General features: G+C 33.2%; 1 protein-coding gene across 1 annotated transcript in view; it reads right to left on the bottom strand.

Moving 5' to 3' along the window:
* Window positions 1-15,972, bottom strand: part of LOC143238043 (single-minded homolog 1-like) — a 77,098-nt gene extending 61,126 nt beyond the window's left edge. Inside the window, exon 1 of the mRNA XM_076477939.1 lies at window positions 15,655-15,972. The gene's annotated coding sequence lies outside the window, so the exon portion shown is untranslated. The remainder of the gene's footprint in view (window positions 1-15,654) is intronic.
* Between the last annotated feature and the right edge of the window lie 8,199 nt (window positions 15,973-24,171).

Raw genomic sequence — 24,171 nt, 5'->3', positions numbered from 1 at the left:
CACATGGCTTTTTTCGTAGGCATTTTTCGTCTTTCGTCAAAAGTGGGCGGTCTTTGTAAAATAAATTTGCATTTATTGCTTTTATTTATACCAAATTAGATTGAAACAATTTATTAGTACACCAGATTTTAAAAAATCCATAAAAGGTAAGTTTGTTCCTCTATCGAGTAACTTTCCACCTATACTTTTGGTGCGAATAAAGAGAAAAAAATCGGAAGAAACTCCATCAACATTGGAGATGTTGTATCTCAAGTATTTCTTAACAAAGTGCCTTGAAATATTGTACGTGAAGTTTGAGTCCAGTACAGCACATCTACTAAAAATATATTGTAGTTTTGATTACTAAATTTTGAGATACAGAACGTGGGAAATCGCTAAACAATCATTAATGTTAATAGCATGTTGTGAAGTAGATTGTTCACTACTTTGTTTCTTGATTTTATAGTCACATTTAAACACAGTGTTAGTCAAGGAAGAAGGTTATAAATCATTCTACGTTCACACTGAAACACAACGTTAGTCAAGGAAGGATATTACATAACTATTCTACAGTCACATTCAACTCAAACATAGCGCTGTTAAGGAAATAACATAAAATTATTATTCTACATATACAGTAAACACAGCGTTAGTCAAGGAAGAATATTATATAAGTATTCTATACTCATATTCAAACATATCGTTTATCAAAGAATAATGTTATATAACTATTCTATTGTCACATTCAAACACAGTGGTAGTCATAAAGAGAGAAGTGCTTCCGTCATGTGGAACTGTTTCAGTGTTCTGAAGAATCATCAGGCAATTTCAGACGAGTCTTCACGTTTATTGTTAGTGATTATGGCAATAATTTGTAAATGTTTTAAATGTATTTGTTTAACGACAAAGATTGCACGTAAAAACGATGGAAGAGCCTTTGAAACTGTATAATTCTGATTACAACGAAACGTTGACCACAAGGAAGAAAACATCTTCGAACTAACGAATGATTTACTGTGACACGCTATCACTTTTCTTGATTCTCCAACATACATATTCTAAATTTCCAAATGTCTAAAACAAAGTCTGAGACAATACCTATAGCTACAGTAAATAATCTTGAATGTTACATTTGATATATTCGTGAGAGAAATATGTTTAGATTTGTAAAACAAATATCATACTTGTGTTCATATACAGAATATATGACATGGAAAGAACCATACACAACTAAATATATCCGAATATATTAAAAACACAACTGTTCACTAAATTACCACCCATGATAATATAAAACTTTTCCTCAGCAGATGGTAGTACAGAATACGGTAAGAATAAATCACGACCGGAACTTTACTTCGACCGTAGAGACAGATTGCTCCGGACTGTTGTGTGGTGGTTCTAGCGAACCGTGAAATAGGGGTTGCCTGTCAGCCTGCTTGACTTTATAGTCCCACATGGTAAAACTGACAAAAGTGTTTATTTTTGCAATTCCTAACGTGAGATTATGTTTGTTAAAGAATCGTAATTTTAACCATTTACAGTTCTATTTTGATGAAACTTTGTGGATCAATTCAATTAGTAATGATCAACCAACAAACTAAACATTGTTCAACCATAAATAATTACAATAAAAAAACATCTTACAAAAGTTTTTTTAGTTCCGACCGGAATGTCCTAAGAACCTAGTGAACGTATTAGGGGAACATAATGAGAAGTAAAAACTAAGTTGTTTCCAAAGAGAAAGAAGAAACACTGGGTAAAGAGAATGGAAAGGAAATATTTAAATGTGAGCGTAGGTAGAAAGATATGACTCGAATTCAAAGGAAGCAAAATTGGGATATATTGACTGAACAATTAAAAAACATACTCTGTACCATTTGAAGTGAGATAAAGGAAATATCGTGCTATGCATACATTGGATGAAAAGAAAGGGGTCTGGCTGGATGAGTCAATGAAGAGCTGAAAAGATGTTAGACCGTTTTGTTTTGTTTTTTTTTAAATGGAAAGAATACCGAACTGTGTGAATAGTGAAAGAAAACTTTTTAGCAACTATGCGTGGAGGGGTTAAAACAGAATGGTTAACTATGTGAAGGGGTTAGAGGTAAACTTGGAACGTCAGTGAGAGTTATGAATATAAAAATATATGATTTACTATTATGTGAAGATACGAAATAAGACAGAAGACGTAAGCTATATGTAAAAGATAAGACGTCCTTGTTTGTGAGAGGATAAAAGAGAAGACATAATACTGTGTGAATAAAAATAATATGGTGAAATGTGTGAAGGAACGGGTAAAAAGAGAGATTGTCTGTTTGTCTGTGAGGGAATTGAAATAACATAATGTACAATTAAGTTGGTGACATGAAGAGCACAATTCTGATAATTTACGAACGAAAGTAAGATGAATGTCTAATAATGATATCTCAACAGCATAATATTTACTATAACCATAATCGACGAGGCCTTTCACTCAATACCAGCTTTCATGAAAAACGACTGTTTTGGTGTAAACTAGATCAAATAAGTGAACTGTAATTATTATCAATTTTACTTAAGTCATTTAGAAATCATAATTCCGGTAAGGATTAATAATATAATGCTATTTATTTATATGTTCTTTGGTTTAACTTTATTATCATTCTGAAAAACTGGCAAACCAGCAAGCTAATCTTGTTTCTGGAGAGGAGTGAACAATCATAGTGTCGACGAAAGAAAACTACATAAATAATGTTAAGAACCAATGAGTAAAGGCAAAAAAAAAGAATATGTGTTATAATACGTTAACTATACTGTATTCAGAACAGACGAGGCTCTTCGCTAAATTCCAGGACTCGTCAGGGCGAAATGGGATATAACAAACATAGTAATGGTCTAGACGCTGCATATATTATTAATTGCATGAATAATAATTGTTATTGTGTGAATGAATAGGAAGAGGACGATAGTCTGTGGGAAAGGAAATGGAAAATAATGTTAGACTACGTGTATATAAGAGAGAGAGGAGTGGAAAAAGGAGTATGAGGGTTTGTCTGGAAGGAAATAATGTGTTGATCTTTGTGTATAGATGATAAAATGTATGCTTTTAAGGAAATGGAAAGAGCATTATTTACAATATGAAGGAATACATGAAGACAATGTTAAGCTGTGTAAGTAAGAGAATGAACAAGATAGATGTAGTTGTATGGTCAGGAGAGTGGAAATATTACAAAGCTAGAATTATCAAGAAATGGAGAGACTTTGTCAGACAAGACGGGTAACCTAGCTCTAAAATACAGTGAAATGTTATAACATTATACGTTTCTTTGACCACAGAACAGAGAAAGTTCTGCATATATAACAACGGATGCAATGTTTGTTTGTTTGAATTTCGCGCAAAGCTACACGAGGGTTATCTGCGCTAGTCGCCCCCACTTTAGCAGTGTAAGACTAGAGGGAAGGCAGCTAGTCATCACCACTTACCGCCAACTCTTGGGCTACTCTTTTACAAACGAATAGTGGGATTGACCGTCACATCATAACGCCCTCACGGCTGAAAGGGCGAGCATGTTTGATGTGACGGGAATTCGAACCCGCGACCCTCGGATTGCGAGTCGAGTGCCTTATCCACCGAATGCAATGTGATCATCTCCTGATGATACCCAGACCCTGAAAATGGAAACAATGCATTAAACTCCGTGTGAGAAATACATGTTTGAAGGAGGAGAAAGAACGTATAGTAAGCATACTTTACGAAGGAATGGAAAGAAGATCTTAGGTTATTTAACTGAGCAAATGAAAGAAAGAAAAAAAGATATTATATCTTTATTAAAGGATGGATAGAAGGAAATAGACAGTGTATGCAACAGGAAGGTAAAAAAGATGCGAGAATGTGTTTCTAAATGAAATGAAGGAAATATGTTTTGTTTTTAAATGGGTGAAATGAGACATTAGGACTAAGGAAGCATTAGGTTTTGTGTAAATGGTGAGAAGAGACATTTTGTAGGTTTCGTACGTAAGGAATCAAAAGAGGCATGGGGTTTTGTGTACTGGGATCAAGGAACACATAAAGTTTTGTGCAGAAAGAGATGAAAGTTAGCATTAAAGTTTAGGGCGAGAGGAGGCATTAGGTTATATGTATGTGAGAGATAATACAAATATTTATGTGTATGTGAGAGATAATACAAATATTTATGTGTTATGTGAGTGGAAATGAAGACGATTATAGGCTGTTCATGTGATGGGATAAAAAACAAACCATAAAGCTGTGTATGAGAATATAAATTTTAAAGATATGTAGGTGGCAGGATGGAAGGAATAAGGCGAACTACGTGAGAGGATGACAGAGAAATATTGTTTTCATTCCTTTATAGAAACGTACAGCCTATAAGGTGTTATGACAATAAAGTGTTGAGAAAATAGAAATAATTTTATGTATTATTTGAATATATTATAAAAATGTAAGGCTGTTTGACGGAATGGAAAGAAGACATTAGACTGTGTGTGATAAAGGACTGCTTGGAAAAGAAAGGTTGTATTTTGTTGGCTGGAGAGAATAAACAACTTTATGAAGATATGGAGAAAACAAGTTGTGCATGCGAGGAAATGGGAAATATCGTGTGCTTTATTGAGAAGTAGAAATACGACATTCTTTATGATGTGTAAAGGATGGGGAAAAGGCACTAGATTGTGTTTATATGGAAATTAAATATAGTGTTAAGTATGGACAGAAACAAAATATTGATTTGTGGTATAAAAGCTTCTTAAGTTGTGTGTAGAGTATAACAGAAGATATTAGGTTTGGAGAGTGTAACAGAGAAAGAAAATATGAAAATAATAAAATATAATGTGTGAACGAATAGGAATGAGACATTCGTTGTATGTGAGTAAAAATATTAGAAATATATCTTTTGGTTGATTAGTCTGTGTATATTAGAGAATGAAAATAATGCTGTGTACTATGTAAAAGGTTTTAAAGAAGTATTGCTACGTATAATAAGAAAGGAAATAACTTGACGTTTCGCAGACATAAGGTTGATAAAAAAGACGTTAAGGGGTGTCTACGATGGTTGTAATAGCAATATTAGATTGTACGGATAAAGAAATAGAAAAATACATTTGTTTTTCTCTCCAAGGTATCGAAAGACAATGCTGGGGTGTGTGTGTGAGGGAATAGAAAGAATATATATACGTTAGGATGTAATGGGATGCAGTTTAAAACACTATATCGTGTGTATTAAGAGATAAAATTAAATATTAAGTTATATGTGTGTGTCATAATAGAAAACAAACGTTACACTATATTTGTATGTGGAAACAAGAGTTAATCTCTTTGTATAAGAGGATAGTTAGAAGACGTAATAGTGTTTGTGTAGAATAATTGAAAGAGGACATTAGCCTACGAATACATGGATGTAAAGTTAGGACAAGAGAATATTTTGTCATTCTTTACATCTTATGGAGTTAATTTTTCTATACCGTAACAGAATGTAAATGTCTACACCGTGGTAATACTTCACTGGTTCATGTTAACAAATGAATGAGCCACAGTGAGAATACTACTATGTTTTCTTATAGCAAAGCCACAAAGAAGTAGCTGCATTATCCATCGAGGGGACTCGAACCTCTGATTTTAGCGTTGTAAATCCGAAGATTTATTGTCGTACCACTTAGGTATGCAAGAATAGTTATCATTTTTCAAAATTATCATATACTTGTATCAAGGGCATGTCATAAGGGTTCTGTTTGAATGAATATACTGATAAAATTTTAGGTATGAAATAACTGTCATAGTACCTCATGCAGTGTCTTAACTACATAGAAAGAATCTAGCATATAGTACCAGTATTTGCTAAAAAAATCGATTTAATAGCACTCCACAAATAAACGTTCATATAAACAGTGTTTAACATTATATATTAAGTTTTATTGTCATGTCACAGCCAAAAAAACGTAGAGGATTTACAACAGAGCAGAGAGTTCGCGTAAAGGCTTCCCATGATGCTGGATGGACTCTCCGACAAATTGCTATAGACTTGAAATGTTCTCCAAATACTATCAAGTACGCTCTTGATTGTGAAACCGAGACAAGTAAATTTGTAAATCGGAAAGGAAGAGGCAAAACACCTCAACTCAATGATACTGATGTTAAGTATCTTTGTTTATGTAGTCTTTGGAACAGAAGGAAGACTGTCACTGACCTCAAGCATGAGCTAAACACAACCATGTACCATATGACATAAAAGCGTCTAGGCCTACTGTATCAAAACGTCTGAAGCAGTTAAAAAAACATTTACTTCGATCTCCAAATATTTTCAAGAGAGTGAAATTTCTAAAAAGTACAAAAACTGGACTGGTAATAATTGGAAAAAGGTTTTATGGATGCATGAGTCCGAGTTTGAAATATTTGGTTCACAGTGTAGGTTGTACGTCCGGCAAAAGAAAGGTGAAAGATACTTACCTCAATGAATAAGAACCTACAATGACGCTTGATGAAGGCAGTGTGAGGTTTGGGGGTGATTTTTGTGCTGAGGTAACAAGAGATATTTGCAAAATAGATGGAATAATTTACCAGCACAAGTACCATCAGATACTGATCCGTCATGGTATACCCAGTAGTTTGCATATCATTGGTATTTTACTACCAAGAAGATAACGGCATCAAACATTTCCAACCTATACAAAAATCACTTAGATAAGAAAGAAGATACTGAAGTCATTCAAGTGATACAATGGCCTCCACAAAGACCGTATCTCAACCCAATTGAGCAGATCTGGGATTTGATAAATCAAAAACTTGAAAAATCAAAAGTTACTTCCAAAGAAATTTTGTGGGAATATATTAGAGATATTAATAGCGGTTGAGTTGTGTACCTGATCTCGAGAACGTCAACATCGGTTTATATACCAGACAATATTAGTAGAGGTTGGGTTGTGTGTCATCCTCGTGACATATCAAAATTAGTTTCCTTTTATAAGATTAAACAAACTGATTCAATGAGTATTTTTAATTTAAAAACCATAATGTTTTATTGGCCAGTCTGAAATTCTTTGGAGGAAGTTAGGATTAATTCGATGTTACAGCCCAGATAGTTTAACAAATCTGACTGCCTGATCAGTGTAGTTTTGATGCTCTACCCTTGATGTTTTATTATGAAATGTAAGTCATTCATAACTTTAACAACCACGAAAATAATTACTACTTAATCATAAAGTTTCCATACGATTAACAATTTCCACAAATGTAGAGATATACAATATTGCGTTGTCCACAAACTAAATAAAAATCCTAAAACATGCTTGCCATTTTATCTGACGGAGCGCTACAATATAACAGCTTATCTTATTTATTTGTTGATATGGAACAAACCAAAAGTTGACAATGTGTGTTGTTGACTAACTGCCATCAAGCTAACCTATTAATTCAAATTTAGAAGTAAATAAAATAGATAGCCATCGAATAGCTTTGCACAAAAAAGAACACTGGATTCATTAAACATATCGCTTAAAGCATACAGGTGAACTTGCGATAATGTTTGCCTTTGTTCATAAAGAATTTGTTTATGTGTAGTTAACTTTATAAAACAATTCAGGATTCATTGTTAGACTATCAGCTCTTATTTTATTAGTGAGAAGAATGATCCAAGTTAATTCTTACTTACGTAATAGTCATCTAATACTTAAACTTCCATACCACTGAACTTTGTGCAGGCAAAACCAAACATGGTTGTAAGTGTTCAATCTACCTGTTTTTTGTTCTTCTTGTTTTATGCTTTCCAGGTATCGTTTCACCACATTTGACTGTATGCTTAGGATTACTTTCTTGCTGAAAGATGAACCATTTTTCAATAAGTCTTGTTCTTTATGAGAAGACATGAGATAAGAGTCTGTTCCTACCTGTCAGTAGTCAGTTTATCATCAGTTCTGTGTAAATTTTCAACACCGTTTACTGAGATGCATTTTTAATGGTTTCCCATCATCCTTCACTGTAGATGTCATCTCTACCATTAAACAAACTATCAACGTTGGATGTCAAACAATTTGAATTAGATTAATCTGCAAAGAGACACTTATGCCAGCTTTTCTCGTTTCATTGTTTATGCATGATGCCTATTTCAGTTTCTTGGTTTATACTTGTAAGAAGTGGCTTTTGAACATTTATACATTCACTAAAGCCATTTCAAACTAATACATATTTTATTGTTCTAAAGGTAATATTTTCACATTTATACAGTTAGGTCATTGGCAATATTGTTAATGCATTTTCGTGTATCACCAAAAGTGCATACCTTGAATTACTTAGCAGCATCTTTAAAAAAAGTTAAGTTCTCTACGTCGATCACTTCTGTTATTTATATAACAGTAGTTTCACGTAATCTCTTAAAAGTTTCATGTATCCCCGACTGAAACATAATATTTCTTTTCAATCTTTTGCATAAAATAGCCTTCACTAGACAAACTTTGATTTCTACGTGTATTTCATGTGTTGCTTCTGTTCTGAGAGTCATAAATGATCTCATCACACTACTACTGGGAATATTATGATCATCTGTACTTTTAGAGACATTATTCCGATGTGGCACTCTCTGATTGGTTAGATGATAGTCAGTTATTGCATAAACTGTTAAAAGTTCGTGGAAGGGGAACATTCTCATACTACTTGCATTTTGTGCCCACTTATTCTCTGTGTCCAAAATTATTTCCAATACCGTAAACATACCTACTAATTCATCAATAACAACATTATAAGAACTTAATAATTGATCAATTGTTTTTAGCACATGGATGGATAATTTGAAAAGATATTCCGGCAATAGCTTAAAACCTCCTTCGGTTATTATAGTTTTATAAATTCCATGTTAAGGCATTAAAGATAAAAGGAACACATGTAAATAAGACACTAATGAAGAAAGGACATCATAAAGAAATTACAGTGTACTTAACTACTTTAATCTTATAGTACTAATAACAATCATATTCTTACAATATTGTTTTCTACAAGTAACTGTCGTGTTATTACTGCGTTTTTTATCCTGTTAATATGTGTCAAGTAGCTACGGTAATCTTATCTTAATAATCGTGTTATTATTTTATTGTTATTTTGGAGTAACTGTTATACCATCATTGCATTGTTTTCCTATCAATAAATGTCATGTTAATCTTTGTGAACCTGACAATGACCGAAGAAGGTCGAAACGTTGTTCGTTCCTCTACATAATTTTTCTCAACCCAAACCAACCGTTTTTAGATATATAATATGTAAAGTATTCTTATCGTTGTTTTGATTCTAAATTTGATAGTTTTGTTTTTAATTCTTACTAAATACTATAATGTGTTGTAATGTGTGGTCAAGAAAGTATGCTTCGTCTAGCAGCTTGATAAAGAGTTAAAATATTGCTATAATTTTTAAACATTGGAAATATAAGCATGCTTACACCATTTGATGTTCGTGTCTGACAAACCTAAGTATTGGCTCTCTCCAGTTATTTTACACTCTGTGATCATGTAACAGAAAAGTAAGCAAAACCGGATCATGGAAATTACACAGAAAGTTGAATAAGGGAACTAGCTATTCTTTAAAACCTAACACGGAGAAAGATAGCTGTTTGTTGAAGGGCTAACTTTGTGAATTCCTTGCTTGGTTTTCTCGCAGGTGTAGCGGGAATCCTGATGTTATTGTCCGTTTCAGTCTAGTGGTCAGAAGCGTATTTGTACACGGTTCTCCTCAGCGGTCAGCTGATGGTTTTACTATCACCGTTCTATTTATTTAACTTCTCAGTGGACAAAATGTATATTGACACTTCTCGCGAATTTCACACGAAGTAGGAGAAGTTGACACAAAGTCTCGCGAGAAATCACGTGACAAGATAAATGCTGAGGTCGAGCGGTTGAACGATTTTTTTTCCGACGAAACCAATATAATACACAACATAGTTCACCCATATGATTGGGAGATTTTTTCAGAGAAAGTAGACAGGACGTTTTGAGTCTAACTATTTACTGGGGTCCTACCTCCATCGGTCTTCCATACGAGGAGTAAACAGCGAAGAGAAGTGCAAACATAGCGGCATGCCTGCGCGGCGATAGATAGCGGAGCAGCTCAGCACCAACTTACTGCACCCAGGAAAACAAAAATCTTAACGTTACTAAAGATTGTTTTGCCTAAAATTTAAATCTGTTTCTGCTTTATTGTATTGAACCCAAGAATATGTTCAACAATTTGTAACACGAAATACATACGGAGTGATACACCCAGTCCACCCTTTAAAACAAAATATGTTAAAATAGAGTTGGGTATTTTGGAGATAAACTAGTGACAAACTTACCGTTATAGGTACATAGTGGTTCAAAAGAACGGAGCGTATAGTTTTAATCAGCAATAACCATTCCAACAGGTTGTTTGATTGATTGTTTAAAATTAAGCACAAAGTACACAGTGGGCTATCTCTGCTCTGTCTACCACGGGTATCGAAACCCGGTTTCTAGCGGTGTGAGTCAGAAGACGTTCCACTGTGCCACTGGGGGCATTCCAATAAATCACAGTTATGCGTAATAGGCAGACAAATACCCCCACGTGACTGCACAGTCACAGTGGTTTATTCCACACATTGTCAAAGGTGATGAAATGATCATCTAATACTTTATTTTGTAACTTACTGTAGTGTTGTATATTTTTGTTATCGGACAAATAGTTATCTGAATATATGTTGAAGATAATGTAAACTAAAATAAAGCACGTTTATCTATCAGATTCTGAAAACAACCATTGAAACAAAAGAATTCGGAAAGTAGTAAATACCTGTACAAACAAAGTAAGCTGACACTAATGATTTTACAAAAACCATCTAAAGAATCTGAGTGTTGTATATTCTACTCTCCTGGATTTGACAAGAAGCAGAAATTCGACTATAAGCTTACGAGAGTGAGAAAGTTCGTAACTCGACTATAGTTTTATAAGTGATCCAGAGTTTGTGATTAAATTATATAGAAGATCCATGTGATAAAACATATTTGAGAGATTATTGAAAGAGTGCATTATGTGAGCCTTAAAAGTTAATATATAAACTAATTCATGAACGTGTATTATGTAATTCGTGTTTCTGTTTTGGGGATGGTCAGGCGATTAAGGCACTCGACTCCTCATCTGAGGGTCGCGAGTTCGAATCCCTGTCATATCAAACATGTTCCCCCTATCAGCCGCAGTTATAATGTGATGGTCAGTCCCACTAGTCCTTGGTATAAGAGAAGCCCAAGAGTTGGCGGTGGGTAGTGGGTAGTGCTTTCCCTTGTACTACTAAATTAGGAACGGCTAGCGCAGATGATCCCCGTGTAGCTTTGCGCGAAATTCAAAACCAAACCAATCTCCTTTTGGGTACATACAGTTATGGTGTAAAAACCACGAACAAAACAACCCATAAACACATTATAGCTAAATGTTTATCTCTAGAGTATCAAGATAGTTGTCAGTATTGTTTTTTCCATGTTTAATTTTATTTTCCAGGGATATGTTACTTTATGATAAATTTGTTTTTCATTAGATTATTAATAATTTATTTATTTATATATGACAATTGAATCATTATTTTGGAAAATTAATATATCATTACTTTAAATGATAAGCATATCGTAGCTTTAAATAGTTAGTTTATCAGTACACTGCTAGGTAATTACATTACATAACTACTGGTTTAAGAAAACATTGTTATTCATGCCTTCGTTAAACTTTCACTTACTTATTACTATAAATATTATATTTTAACTTCCTTAAATGGCTATAGATGCATTTCCTCAGTTGAAGTGTGCAGTTCTTGGAGTATGAAAACTGAATCACCCCCTCCCCTAAGCTTTCACTATACATGTTTAAGCTGAGTGTACAACAAAACCATTTTATTCGATTATTAGTGGTTAAATTATAATATCAAAATGCTTGATATGGAATGTATTATGAAAACTGTCGATTAAAATTAGTTTAGATTTGCTTTCTTGCATCATTTTGTCGAAAATAATGTTTTATCCCATAACTAAAATTTACCATTTAGTTGTGATCAGTTTAAAATCAACTACTTAGACCAGCATCACCTATATTGGTTCTAAACTTACTTATGTAACTAGATTAAAACAGTTTATTCAAAACACTGATAAAACATTATTTCGGTTATAATGTATGTTATTATCAGTGACTCTTCAACTTCGCAACACGTGAGCAGTTTCCCCAAAATTATAAAAAAAATGTGATAAGAGCATTAGTTTGTAAAGATCTAATAAATACTATAATAAACCGGAAATATCCGACATTCATGACCGGAAGTGACGCCATTTTAAGTTGTGTACGTTGAAGTTTGTTGTAAGAGTATTTTAATTATTAATAGCTTCTATCAATATGATTTTCTCTATAGAATACTGCAGAAAAGCTCGTGATATTAATAATTCTTTTCCGCGTTTCTTTGTTTAGTGACGTTATTACCATGACAGCACGAACGTAAAACTTATTTACAAGAGCAGAATATACTTAGAAGTATAGGATAAAGTAAACGTGAAATACGAATCAATCTACAAAATATTTCTTTTTATAATCTACTAAATTCTACGCTTTTTTGTCATTTTTCTTTCTCCAAAACATATCCATTCCAAATGAAACATTTCAACAATCATATGATAAAGGCTATAACTCTTTAACTCGATGCAACGTTTCGGAACAGTTGCAAGTTAATGCCACATGTATTAGTTGTACAGCTGTTGTTCACCTTCTGTTTCTTTCGTTGTTTCAAATATTCTACTTCAAAACGACGAAGTACTTTTTTCTTGTTTTAAAATCAAGCTACATGATTTTGCAGCTTTCGATAAGTGTCATGTTATACAGACAGAAAACTTACATTAAATACACGTTACCTTAGACTTAGAGTATTGCATAAATGTACTAAAATCAAGACATAAAGCGACAAAGATTAATGATTTCACCAATAATAAGTCTAATTTTCTAAACATAAGTCAGACACACTTAATACTTATTGTACTATAATTAAAACAAGGATTGAAGTTAGTACAATAGCAGTAATAAAAAACAGTGACAAAACAGAATTACTAGTATCAGGTTACGCAGATACTGTAATAATGTAGTCTGTTTAACGTCGTAACTCTTATTTATAATGCTTACAAGTAATCCTTGTTACTAAACTTCATATGTAATTTATTCCATGTTAGTTATATCTTAAAGCTAATATAAAGACGCTACAACGGCTATTAATTACACTCTATGATGTATTAACTGAAAACAGTTGCGTATAGCAAGATAATTCAACTGATAAAAATACAACGTAAAAACTTTCTCAGTTATTTGTGCTTCGGTAAAATATCAGCAAAAAGTCTTGTTAAGAACATCTACAACAAGTTCCGCTGTTAATACAATATCAGAATTAGGCCTTAATACACGCTACTATCAAAACTAATATTAAGAACGTCTACAAGTTCTACTTTACTACAGCAGTAGAAAAGCCCTAACGCGTGCAACTATCAAACGTATATTAAGAACGTCCACACCGAGTTCCACTTTAAAATAGTATTAAACTGAGCCTTGGTGAGTTAAAATATTCTTTTTTTTTTTCGCTCAAAGCAATATATTTTACAATAAAAAACAATGCTAAGAAACTTGAAAACAAGTTTTATTTAATTAATACAGTATATAAATTAATCCTTTATATACCATATAATAAGAATCCGATAGAAACATTCACAACTGTTTGTATTTAATACTGTATGTCAGAACAGTTTGTTGTATTTCAAAATTTGTAGCACATTTTGATAAAAAAGTTTAGAAAAACGTCCTTTACAGTCCATATATTATTATTTTATATTTTAATCAATGTTTCGCCTTTTCGGCTTCATCGAGGTCAAACAGTTGTGAATACTAACCCCGATGAAGCCGCAAAGGCGAAACGTTGATTAGAATATTTTAAACAAAGTATCTGTAGTGTGAAGATGAAAACAATCCCTCGATGTTGCAATCAAAACTCAAGTTAACATGTTCACAACAAACTGCACTCAAATCTAATGCCAGCGATAAACTTCCACAATAGCTGGTATTAAAACATATGTTGTTGGTTCTTGAAAGAAGTGATGAATAGTTAGTGAGTCTCAAAACGTCGTAGTTTCATTTTACCCTCTCGTTTTCCTTGTATACATATTTGGAATTTTTATGGTATGCTATACATACATTATCTATTACGACATCTAAACTTTCATGTTGTAGGAAATATGAGAGTACCAAATTCATTACGTATAATTACATTAGTCCTAATTTATTTTCATATAAATTTATAAATAAAAGAATATAGTTATAATACATGATTCCTATAAATCAGTTCAGTTAGGCCTACTTGCTCACAAGTGTTACTAAAGCGTACTGTTTTTCAAGTTGTAACGCTACAACGAATCAACTAAATACATGTGTTCAAAATTCTCTTATTCTTTAACCATTATTAATCCATGAACTATTTATGTAAAGTCAGAAGTATATGCATAATCGAACATGCCATTAAAGCGTTATTTTTATACTGCAACCTTTCTAGTCCATAAAATCATGGGTTCAATATTAAAATCGATATAGTGACTATTGAATTTCAAAACGACCATGTTTCGTATAACTATCAGTTTGAAAAGTGATCAGAGAGATGATGGATCAGACGCAGGAACTGGAATGGTGCTGGTTATCAGATACAGGTAAGTAAGGCCTTGTTTCACAAACACTGCAAGTTAAATTGGGTTTATTAATCCTACTTTTCCGTGGAGATATCGTAACACCCCTTCTCATAGCCGATCATGTTTATATATCACATGTGTTACAGCTTTGATTGGATTTCAATACCACTTCTTGTTTATGTATTTTATAATAAGGACATTAATGTGCTGTATTTCACTGATATAACATGACGACTCCGGTTAATTTTTCTCCACTACATAATTTATAAAAAAAAAGGTAATTACAAAGTCACCTAATAACAATTCAAAAATTTTAAAAGCGTAATTAGATGAAAATAAGAGAATGGCTTTATATATTTTTATGAACACAATTGTACCTCAGTGAGTGATTTCGTAGACCTTTGAAGTCTAATGACGTTTTAATAATTTACAAATTTTTACAGCATTGTGATTATATACATCATTAGAGTATGATTATGTGTCAGTGATTTTATAAATCTTTAGATCACGATTATGCACCCATTAATGACTTTAGAGGTCTGTACAATATGATTATGTATTAATAATTTTACACATCTTTAAAGCATGATTATCAATGTTTCATTGAATTTATAGATCATTCTAATGTTTCTTGTTCTAAATTTTCGATAACTTTAAATATCTGTTTTCTACAACACATAGAATATTACCAGCTTTGAATAAGTCAAAATTAAGTAGCTAAGTCATGCCAGTGATAATGTACATTTTAATTAATATATATATATTATATCCAATAGAATCGGTAGAACAGTTGTTATACAGATAAATATTAATAAGTATAATTAAGAATTTGTGCATTTGTTTTCTTCTTAATTTTAATACTAAAATTGTGGAAAATAGGACTACAATGATAATCCACAGGATATCAATAAATGCATAAGAAATTACTATAATTTATCTGAAAGTGTATTCGACGATTAATTTTACAACATGATTTGTTTTTAATGGAAAATGTCGGCTTACCTTTTACATGTAGTCTTTCGTCAGTTGTATTCCAAGTAAACTGTTTAATAATAAAATGAACAAGTCGCTTACATTCTTCAGAATATCTTTAATAAACACTCAACATAAAGAAGTGTTGACCTTAATGTTTATCTAATCGGTGGTCAGTTCTACATATCCATCTGTGCACGTGTCCACGTGGACAGGGTGCACCGAAACAACGCGGACTTCGATCTAGTTCTAGCTACTTCAAACTGCGGGCAGGCCAAAAGTGTGATAACTACACAAATTACACAAGATTCTCCGAGAGAACTCACTAGGGGGAGTCACAACCACCCACAGGGACTAAATTATAAGAATACCGCCCTCTTCAAGCTTTGCCGTCAATCAAAATAACTAACCCCACCCACTTTTATTGTAATTGGCCAGGGGTCTTAGGTACTTCGCGGAATGCTTCTGATAAGCCAATGATTTTCAGCGAAGTCTCAACTGAACTTGAGTGAAGGTTCCATTGAAAATGTTAAGAAATTGGGTTGGGATCTTTATAAATGCTGTGAATGGCGTTCGGTTACCAAATGAAAATATCGTAAATTACCTTGGAAATGAAAAGTATATTGGCGATTTGGTGTAGATTAACATATTTGAACAGCCAAATTAAGAGATTAGCTACAGTTTTGCTACAGGTTGTTACTAAACGGCTTGATACTTTAATTGCTAAAGCTAAACAAGTGTACTTTCGATAAAATATGTTCAGTTTTCCCCGCTAGTAAAGCGGTAAGTCTACGGATTTGAAATGTTAAAATCAGCGGTTCGATTCTCCTTGGTGGGCTCAGCAGATAGCCCAAGGTGGCTTTGCTATAAGAAAACACACACAAAATGTTTAGTTAATACATTTGAATCTTTTGCAAAATATCGTCGTATAAAATAAACTTAATATCAGAAACTACTTAAATATTTCAACTAAATGGCCAAAACAATACAGCATGTTTATTGATAGTAAACTGCAATTTACTGTCTACATACAAATAATGTTAAAACGACTTCACAACATTGAGATAACACTAAATATGTCTGCTAAATACTAACGAACTGCAGCCCCCTCTTATGGTGATGAATCAAATTAATCCAGCGTAGTATCACTGTAGGAAATGCAATATTTCATAGGATTACTTACAAAGGCATACAATTTTATTCCTTATATTAACTTCATTTTACAAACATATTGTCGTTTTGTTTTCAAACAAACATACATAAACACATCGATGTTAATGTATGAATTGGCTTCGACGGAAGAATGGAGCCGAAAACATGTAACTGAAATAAATACTTTCCAACAATGAGAGGTTCAGAAGTGAGTAAAAAGTACACTATTTATGTAATTCGAGTTCCAGACACGTCCAGCATTAGTTAAAGAAACATTATTAGGTCATCTTATATTGATCATACAAGCGAATGTGGGTTATAAAATATAACATCACAGAAAAAAAAACTTAGCTATCTCTTTCTTTGCTTAAGATATATTATAACATCAGTCGAGTAATATAAGTTATTTCCATAATCTCGTAAATTATAATTACGTTATCAAAAATGTTTCAAGCTTACTAACAAGCTAATTAATTTTAACTTTGTTTTACATAACTGTTACCTCTACAATACTGAACACGTTTATTGTTGTTGTTTTTCTCATGTAACAAGATAATCCAGTAACTCAACCCACCAAGAAACGAGAAGAAATGAAAGCCGTTATTTTACCTCGTGAATAATCAAGAAGGAATTTTTAAGACGTAAGTTCGTTCAACGTAAGCACTTCATAATAAGCTGGTCTACAATATAAAGAATCGTGAAAAAGTATTTTCAAAGAATGATAGTAAAGACACAGGAATTCCTGGAGCAATTTTGAGACGTTTATGAACTCAAGTTGATAGGAGATCAATAAGATAAAATTTGTAATTAACTGAATTTAAATATTTACAGCTAAAGATATTTCTAGAATCATTTTTGTCAAAATGCATAAAACATCTTATCTTGATGATGAGACATCCGCCATTCATCCACACAACATCACAAATCTTGATTTTTTTACCTGATGTTGTAAATTATATTTGTACTATTTTCTTTCTTTTTTCTCCAGATTGTTGTAACTTTATTGTTTCAAAAATGAAATCTGTAGAGGTGTCTCTTGATTATTGTAAACCTATTGTTTCAGAGTCAATACGCACACAATTTCTTGGTTGTTGTCGTTTATCACGTTGTTGTGACTCATATATATTTATGGTTTTATTCAAACTGTGTAACTATTACTTCAGAGATTATAACTCCACAATTATATCTCTATTGTTTCAGTGGCTACAGCTATATTCCCAGTTTTCCTAAATTTTCAGCTATTCAGTGGTTTTACGGGGACTCAAAGGTTTATTCAAATTCTTCCAACTCGCCAGTTACAAATTATTTTTTTCAAAATTTACAAATCCGGTGTTTAATAGTTCCACAGCATGCCCAACTTTCTTTTAATCTCTGCTGCTGTCTTTAGGCTCTTACAGTTTTTTTTATAATATTTAATGTGTTTTGTTTCTGTATATATACGAACACTTCAATCTCGCTCTGAATCACCAAGTTTATTTCAGTAAAGGCTTTATATCTCCTGTTTTCTTCAAAGTATTAACTGTTGTTCATTTGCTGACTTGTATGCTTTAGTTCCAGTTTCTATGCGAGTCGTACGTTTAATATTCAGTAATTTCATTCCTACTGTTATTAAATACGTTTATTGTTTTAAGAATCTTTGTGCTTCAAGTGTTTAGTTATTCAAAGTTTCCTCTGGATTGTTCTATGTCTGTCGTTTCGGTGTATGTCCTGCACTTTCATCGGGTTATTATAACTTTAGCATTTTAAATGTAACAGAGCTCTGCTGGTACAGCGGTATGTCTACTGATTTATAACGCTAAAATCAGGTGTTCAATTCCACTAGGCGGACTGAGTAGATAGTGAGAGGTGGTTTTACTATGAGAAAACACATCTACAATTGTAATAATTCCCTACTTGCCACTAGGTTGTTGGAATGCTATTGTTTCATTAAGTGCAGCTTTTCCCCATTGTAATATAATTCTACTGTTTTAAACTTCATAGAGCAACAGTTTTCCCCAGGTTGTGGTAACTCTACTGTTTCAGCTGTTGTGCCCAGGTTGTGGTAACTCTACTATTTCAGTTCTTGTATCCAGGTTGTAGTAACTCTACTGTTTCAGCTGTTGTGCCCAGGTTGTGGTAACTCTACTGTTTCAGTTCTTGTATCCAGGTTGTAGTAACTCTACTGTTTCAGCTGTTGTGCCCAGGTTGTGGTAACTCTACTGTTTCAGTTCTTGTATCCAGGTTGTGGTAACTCTACTGTTTCAGCTGTTGTGTCCAGGTTGTAGTAACTCTACTGTTTCAGCTGTTGTGTCCAGGTTGTAGTAACTCTACTGTTTCAGTTCTTGTATCCAGGTTGTAGTAACTCTACTGTTTCAGCTGTTGTGTCCAGGTTGTGGTAACTCTACTGTTTTAGCTGTTGTGTCCAGGTTGTAGTAACTCTACTGTTTCAGCTGTTGTGGTAACTCTACTGTTTCAGTTCTTGTATCCAGGTTGTGGTAACTCTACTGTTTCAGCTGTTGTATCCAGGTTGTGGTAACTCTACTGTTTCAGCTATTGTGTCCAGGTTGTACAGCTATCATCATGTTATTATGTCTCCATGTTTCAATGCTTGTATATTCATAGTTTTCTCTATGTTATTGTAGCTCTACGTTTTCAGTGCTTATATTTCCAAAGTTTTATTTAAAAGGTTCTGTCTTCATTATACATCAATGATTATAGTTCCACAAGTGTGTCGATTGTTTATAGATAACGGCTGCATTATTTCTGACTGTTTGATTATATTATTGTAATTCATTTGTATCTTCTTCGTGTCCTTTATTTTCTTACAATATTATGTATCAATTAGCTTTGATTATTATTATTATTACGTAACACCCCTGTTTCAATTGCTAAGCGTCCACTATATCCCAGAAGTCAAATATACAGCTCTTCTGTTTAACTCCAGTTATTTAAATCATTTGTTTCAGCACCTATGTTTCTAAGAGTTTACTTTCACTCTTCAAGAAATTAATTCATATTATTGTATATCTTCTCTGTTTTCCTAAATCGTTGTAACCCGATTGTTCTTACTTCATTACTGTTTCTTACTAAACCTTGAACCTTGTAACTCTGTTTTTTTTAAATTGTTGTAATTGCTTCGCAGTTTGCTAAGAACAGATTATACTAACTCCTCTTATTCAGTGGTTATAGTTGCACAAATTTATGTAATTATAATAATTGTTATATATTATTCACGGCTTTATCCAATTGTGTTCTATCTCTACTGTTTTGGTGTGGTATAGTGGTTAGCATGCCAAGCTGCAGACTAGGCCCAGCGTTCGCGACAATATGCCGCCAAGCAAGTCTGAACTAACAGTGTTGGTGTGTCAGAAAAGTAGCAGTCAACTCCGTTGTGCTTTTTAACAACAGTCATGATTCTGTAGAAATAGATACTGCTGACTGCAGAGAGGTAAAAAGATCTTAACCAGGGGTCTCTTTCTGGCTGTTTAACCTATGTAAAGTTAAGGTGACTTCTAGGTAGAAAATACCAATACAATATTTAACTGATTCTCGCAACATTGCTGTTTATTTAGTTATAATTTCACATTTTTCAACCAATTATTTCACACCAGTGTTCTGATAGTTGAATCTCGATAGGTTTCTTCAAGTTATTGTAAATCTATTGTTTTAACGGCTGTAGTTCTGCAACTTGCTGTGTAATTCCATTTTTTAATTTTCGTAGCTTCACAGACCAAAACACTTTTATTACAGCACTGTGATTATCTCCAGTAAAGTGTAACTGTATTATTTCGCTTTCTGTAACCTCAAAGGCTACTCCGGATTGTTGTAATTATAATTTTTCATCGTCAGCTTAGTATATGGATTTAGAACTAACATACATCTGCTAAGCTAGATGAATCGCGTGAGATATTATTGGGTTTGCGACCGAAAATTTCGTTAACAGCGAGAATACCCAAATGAAGACATACTGATTTATGTAATATACATATAACAAAGTAAAAATAGTATATTTATTCAGCTGTATCATTACCGGGTTGATTTAAATTTCTATCTTTTCATTTATATATAAGTACCTTGTTCTGGTCAAAAGTTAGTATTAATTAAGATTATTCCATTTCTATGGTTTTCTTCAGCATGTTGTAACTGTATAGTTTCAGGTTCCCCCATATTAGTGTAACTCAACTGTTTAATAGTATATTGTTCTATAGTTTTCTCCCAATCTTTATTATTGTTTTTTGTAGTATACTTTATTCTTTGTCAACTGTTGTAACTCTTGCTCCAGTGTTCGTGTTTTCTTCAAACTGTTTTAGCTTTATTATCTCGATAACTATAGTTCCTCAAGTTTCCAAGCTTGTAAAACTCAGTAACCTTCTTTAAACTTTTGTAACTCCGTAGTATCAAACTTTATATCTAATTTTTTTCTGTTGGTTTCTTTCAGTATCATGAGAGATTTGTTTGTTGGTTCCTTTTTTTTCAAATTATGGTAACTTCTCTACTTTAATCGGTCAACGTTCAACACTTGTTTTTTTTTTTTTTTTTACTTTTAAAATTCAGTGATTTCATCACTGTTGTACACCTACAATTTTTCAACTCTTTTTAACTCGGTTGTTCTCTCTTGTTGCTGTATCTTAAATGTTTCTTTGTATTTTAAAAGCTACGATATAAACGCCGAAAACTGACGAAGCATTATAAACTAACAGGCCTAAAGCTTGTAATAAAAATAATATAAACTACAATTCAAAATCAGAAGTTTCTGATTCTGAATAATAACTTGTAAGAAATGTGGAAGGAAAAACATTTGCAGTTTACCTGGTTTTAATCACAACTTTAGGCCTTTGATGTCTTTGTATTGTACTTTACCGGTCCAAGAAATATACATCCACATTATTGTAGATATAGTTTCGATTACTTAACCTTTCGTAAGTTGTTTTGACGTTAATACTTCAAAATTAACAACTCCAATGTGGCAATGATTATTTGTTTGTTTATTTTGAATTTCGCGCAAAGCTACTCGAGGGCTATCTGTGCTAGCCGTCCCTAATTTAGTAGTGTAAGACTAGAGGGAAGGCAGCTAGTCATCACCACCCACCGCCAACTCTTGGGCTACTCTTTTAGCAACGAATAGTGGGATTGACCGTAACATTATAACGCTCCCGCGGCTGAAAGGGCGAGCATGTTTGGCACGACGGGGATGCGAACCCGCGACCCTCAGATTATGAGTCATACGCCTTAACACACTTGGCCAAGCCGGCATCAATGATTATAATTGTAAAGTTTTCTTTCAACTATTGTAACTCAAATATATCAATATGTATAGTTTCGTAATTCTTTATGCATTGTTATAACTGAACTGTTTCAATATATATATATCCACGATTTTCACTATATTGTTGTAATTCTACTATTTCAGGGGCCTGGCATGGCCTAGCGCGTTAAGGCGTGCGCTTCGTAATCTGAGGGTCGCGGGTTCGCGCCAAACATGCTTGCCCTCCCAGCCGTGGGGACGTTATATCGTGATGGTCAATCCCACTTTTCGTTGGTGAAAGAGTAGCCCAAGAGTTGGCAGTGGGTGGTGATGACTAGCTGCCTTCCCTCTAGTCTTACACTACTAAATTAGGGACGACTAGCACAGATAGCCCTCGAGTAGCTTTGTGCGAAATTCAAAACAAACAAAACAAACTACTATTTCAGTGTTATACCTTATCACTTTTTTCCAGAATTTTGTAACTCTTTTGTTTCATTGTTTATATTTTCCAAATTTTAACCACGTACACGTGATTCTAATATTTCGAAGGTTATTTATATCTTCGTATTATTAAATCTCTTCTCGATGATCCATAGTTTTCTATCTTTACAAACTTATTTTTTATTCCGTTGTTGTAATTACAAAATATTGTCTTTGTTTCTTCTGTATTTTTAAATATTTAGAGCTCAAACTCTGATTGGTTTTCACGTTTCTTTGTTTGCTGTAAATATCCTGTTTCAACTTCCAAGCGTCCACTGTATTATATACTAATGATGATCTGTCTAAAACGTTGGAACAACACAGTTTCACCACCTAAATCAACCTGAACTGATGCGATTCTTAAACTGTATATTTATAGTTTTCGATCTTTGCTTTTGTAACATCATTAACTTAGTGTTTCTTTGTTGTGTATTGTATTCGATTATTTATTCCAACAGTTTAATTGTTTCATTTATATCATTATCTAACTTTAAATACAATAATTCAATTTTTAGAAATTCAAAGCAGTATCCGTAATTGTTGTTGCTTCAATATTTCAATAAGTACATTTCATATCCCATTGTTCAACCTCGAATGCCTAAATACAGTGTTTAAAATTCCAGTATTCTGTCTGAGTTGTTTTCGCAACTGTTTTTCAAAGATTGTATACATCTGACATTCTCTCAGAATACTGTAACTCCATTGTTACGATACGCTATTTCCCTTGAACTGCTGTTGCTCCAACATTTCAACGAGTGTGTCTCTTGAAATTCACCAGAATATTTTAAATATTTTAGCTTGAGAATTTGTTTCTGTCTGAGTCAGTTGAGGCTAGATATTTCTCAAACCAACCTTTGTCTCACCTGTGACTTGCTGCCAGTTGAACAATTTGAATCTATCATTTTGCTGACAAGCAAACAGCACCTGCATCTCTTACCACATGTCCTTTAGTCTACACTAGCTTCGTCACGTGGGTTCTTGATTTTCAGCTCTGCACGTGCAGGGTCAGATATTGTCTGTCTTGAGGTAAGTAAGCTGTTTGTTGTAATTCTGTCTGACCAACAGCTTTAGCTGATTAATGTTAGATAGAATTCTTGCAGTTGTAGTATACAATTTCTTTGGTAAACTTAGCACGTAATGATCTTTTTCTTTAATAGAACATGCGATCTCTCATTTTCCGTACAGGGAATTTGTTCTCCCTATCCAGATCCTAGTCCTTTCGTACTCTTCTGATACTATCCTCGATCTTTCCGATTGATGTTCAGAATTTTCTTTGTAATTCTATTATCTGAAATTCCTCCTTGTGTACTTTTTTTTTTCGCATATTTGCACAAATCTTAAACTGATAGTTCAAAAGAAAAGTAACTGGTCAACAGCCCTCACTGCCAACTTTTGGGCTGTTAATGTTTGACCGAATAGTGGAATTTGCCCATCACCCTTATAACGCCTTTATAGCCCCCAAAGTATGGAAAGTATTTTTTTTAGAGTGGTAACAAGACGCATATACATCAGCCTAACCAGTGTATCACTCTTAACTCTTCTCGTAGACAGTCTTATCCTCTCCAGCTTGTTTCTGTAGAATTTCTTTGTTTAATGTCAAACAAAAAACTACACAACGAGCTACCTGTGTTGCGCTAACCGAGAAGATCGAAACCCAAATTTTAACATTATAAGCCATCAGATTTTCCATT

This window comes from Tachypleus tridentatus, chromosome 13 (assembly GCF_004210375.1).
Source record: "Tachypleus tridentatus isolate NWPU-2018 chromosome 13, ASM421037v1, whole genome shotgun sequence".
NCBI classification, from domain to species: Eukaryota; Metazoa; Arthropoda; class Merostomata; order Xiphosura; family Limulidae; genus Tachypleus; species Tachypleus tridentatus.
The sequence above is the reverse complement of the archived record's forward strand: the minus strand, read 5'-3'. Positions and strand labels throughout refer to the sequence as shown.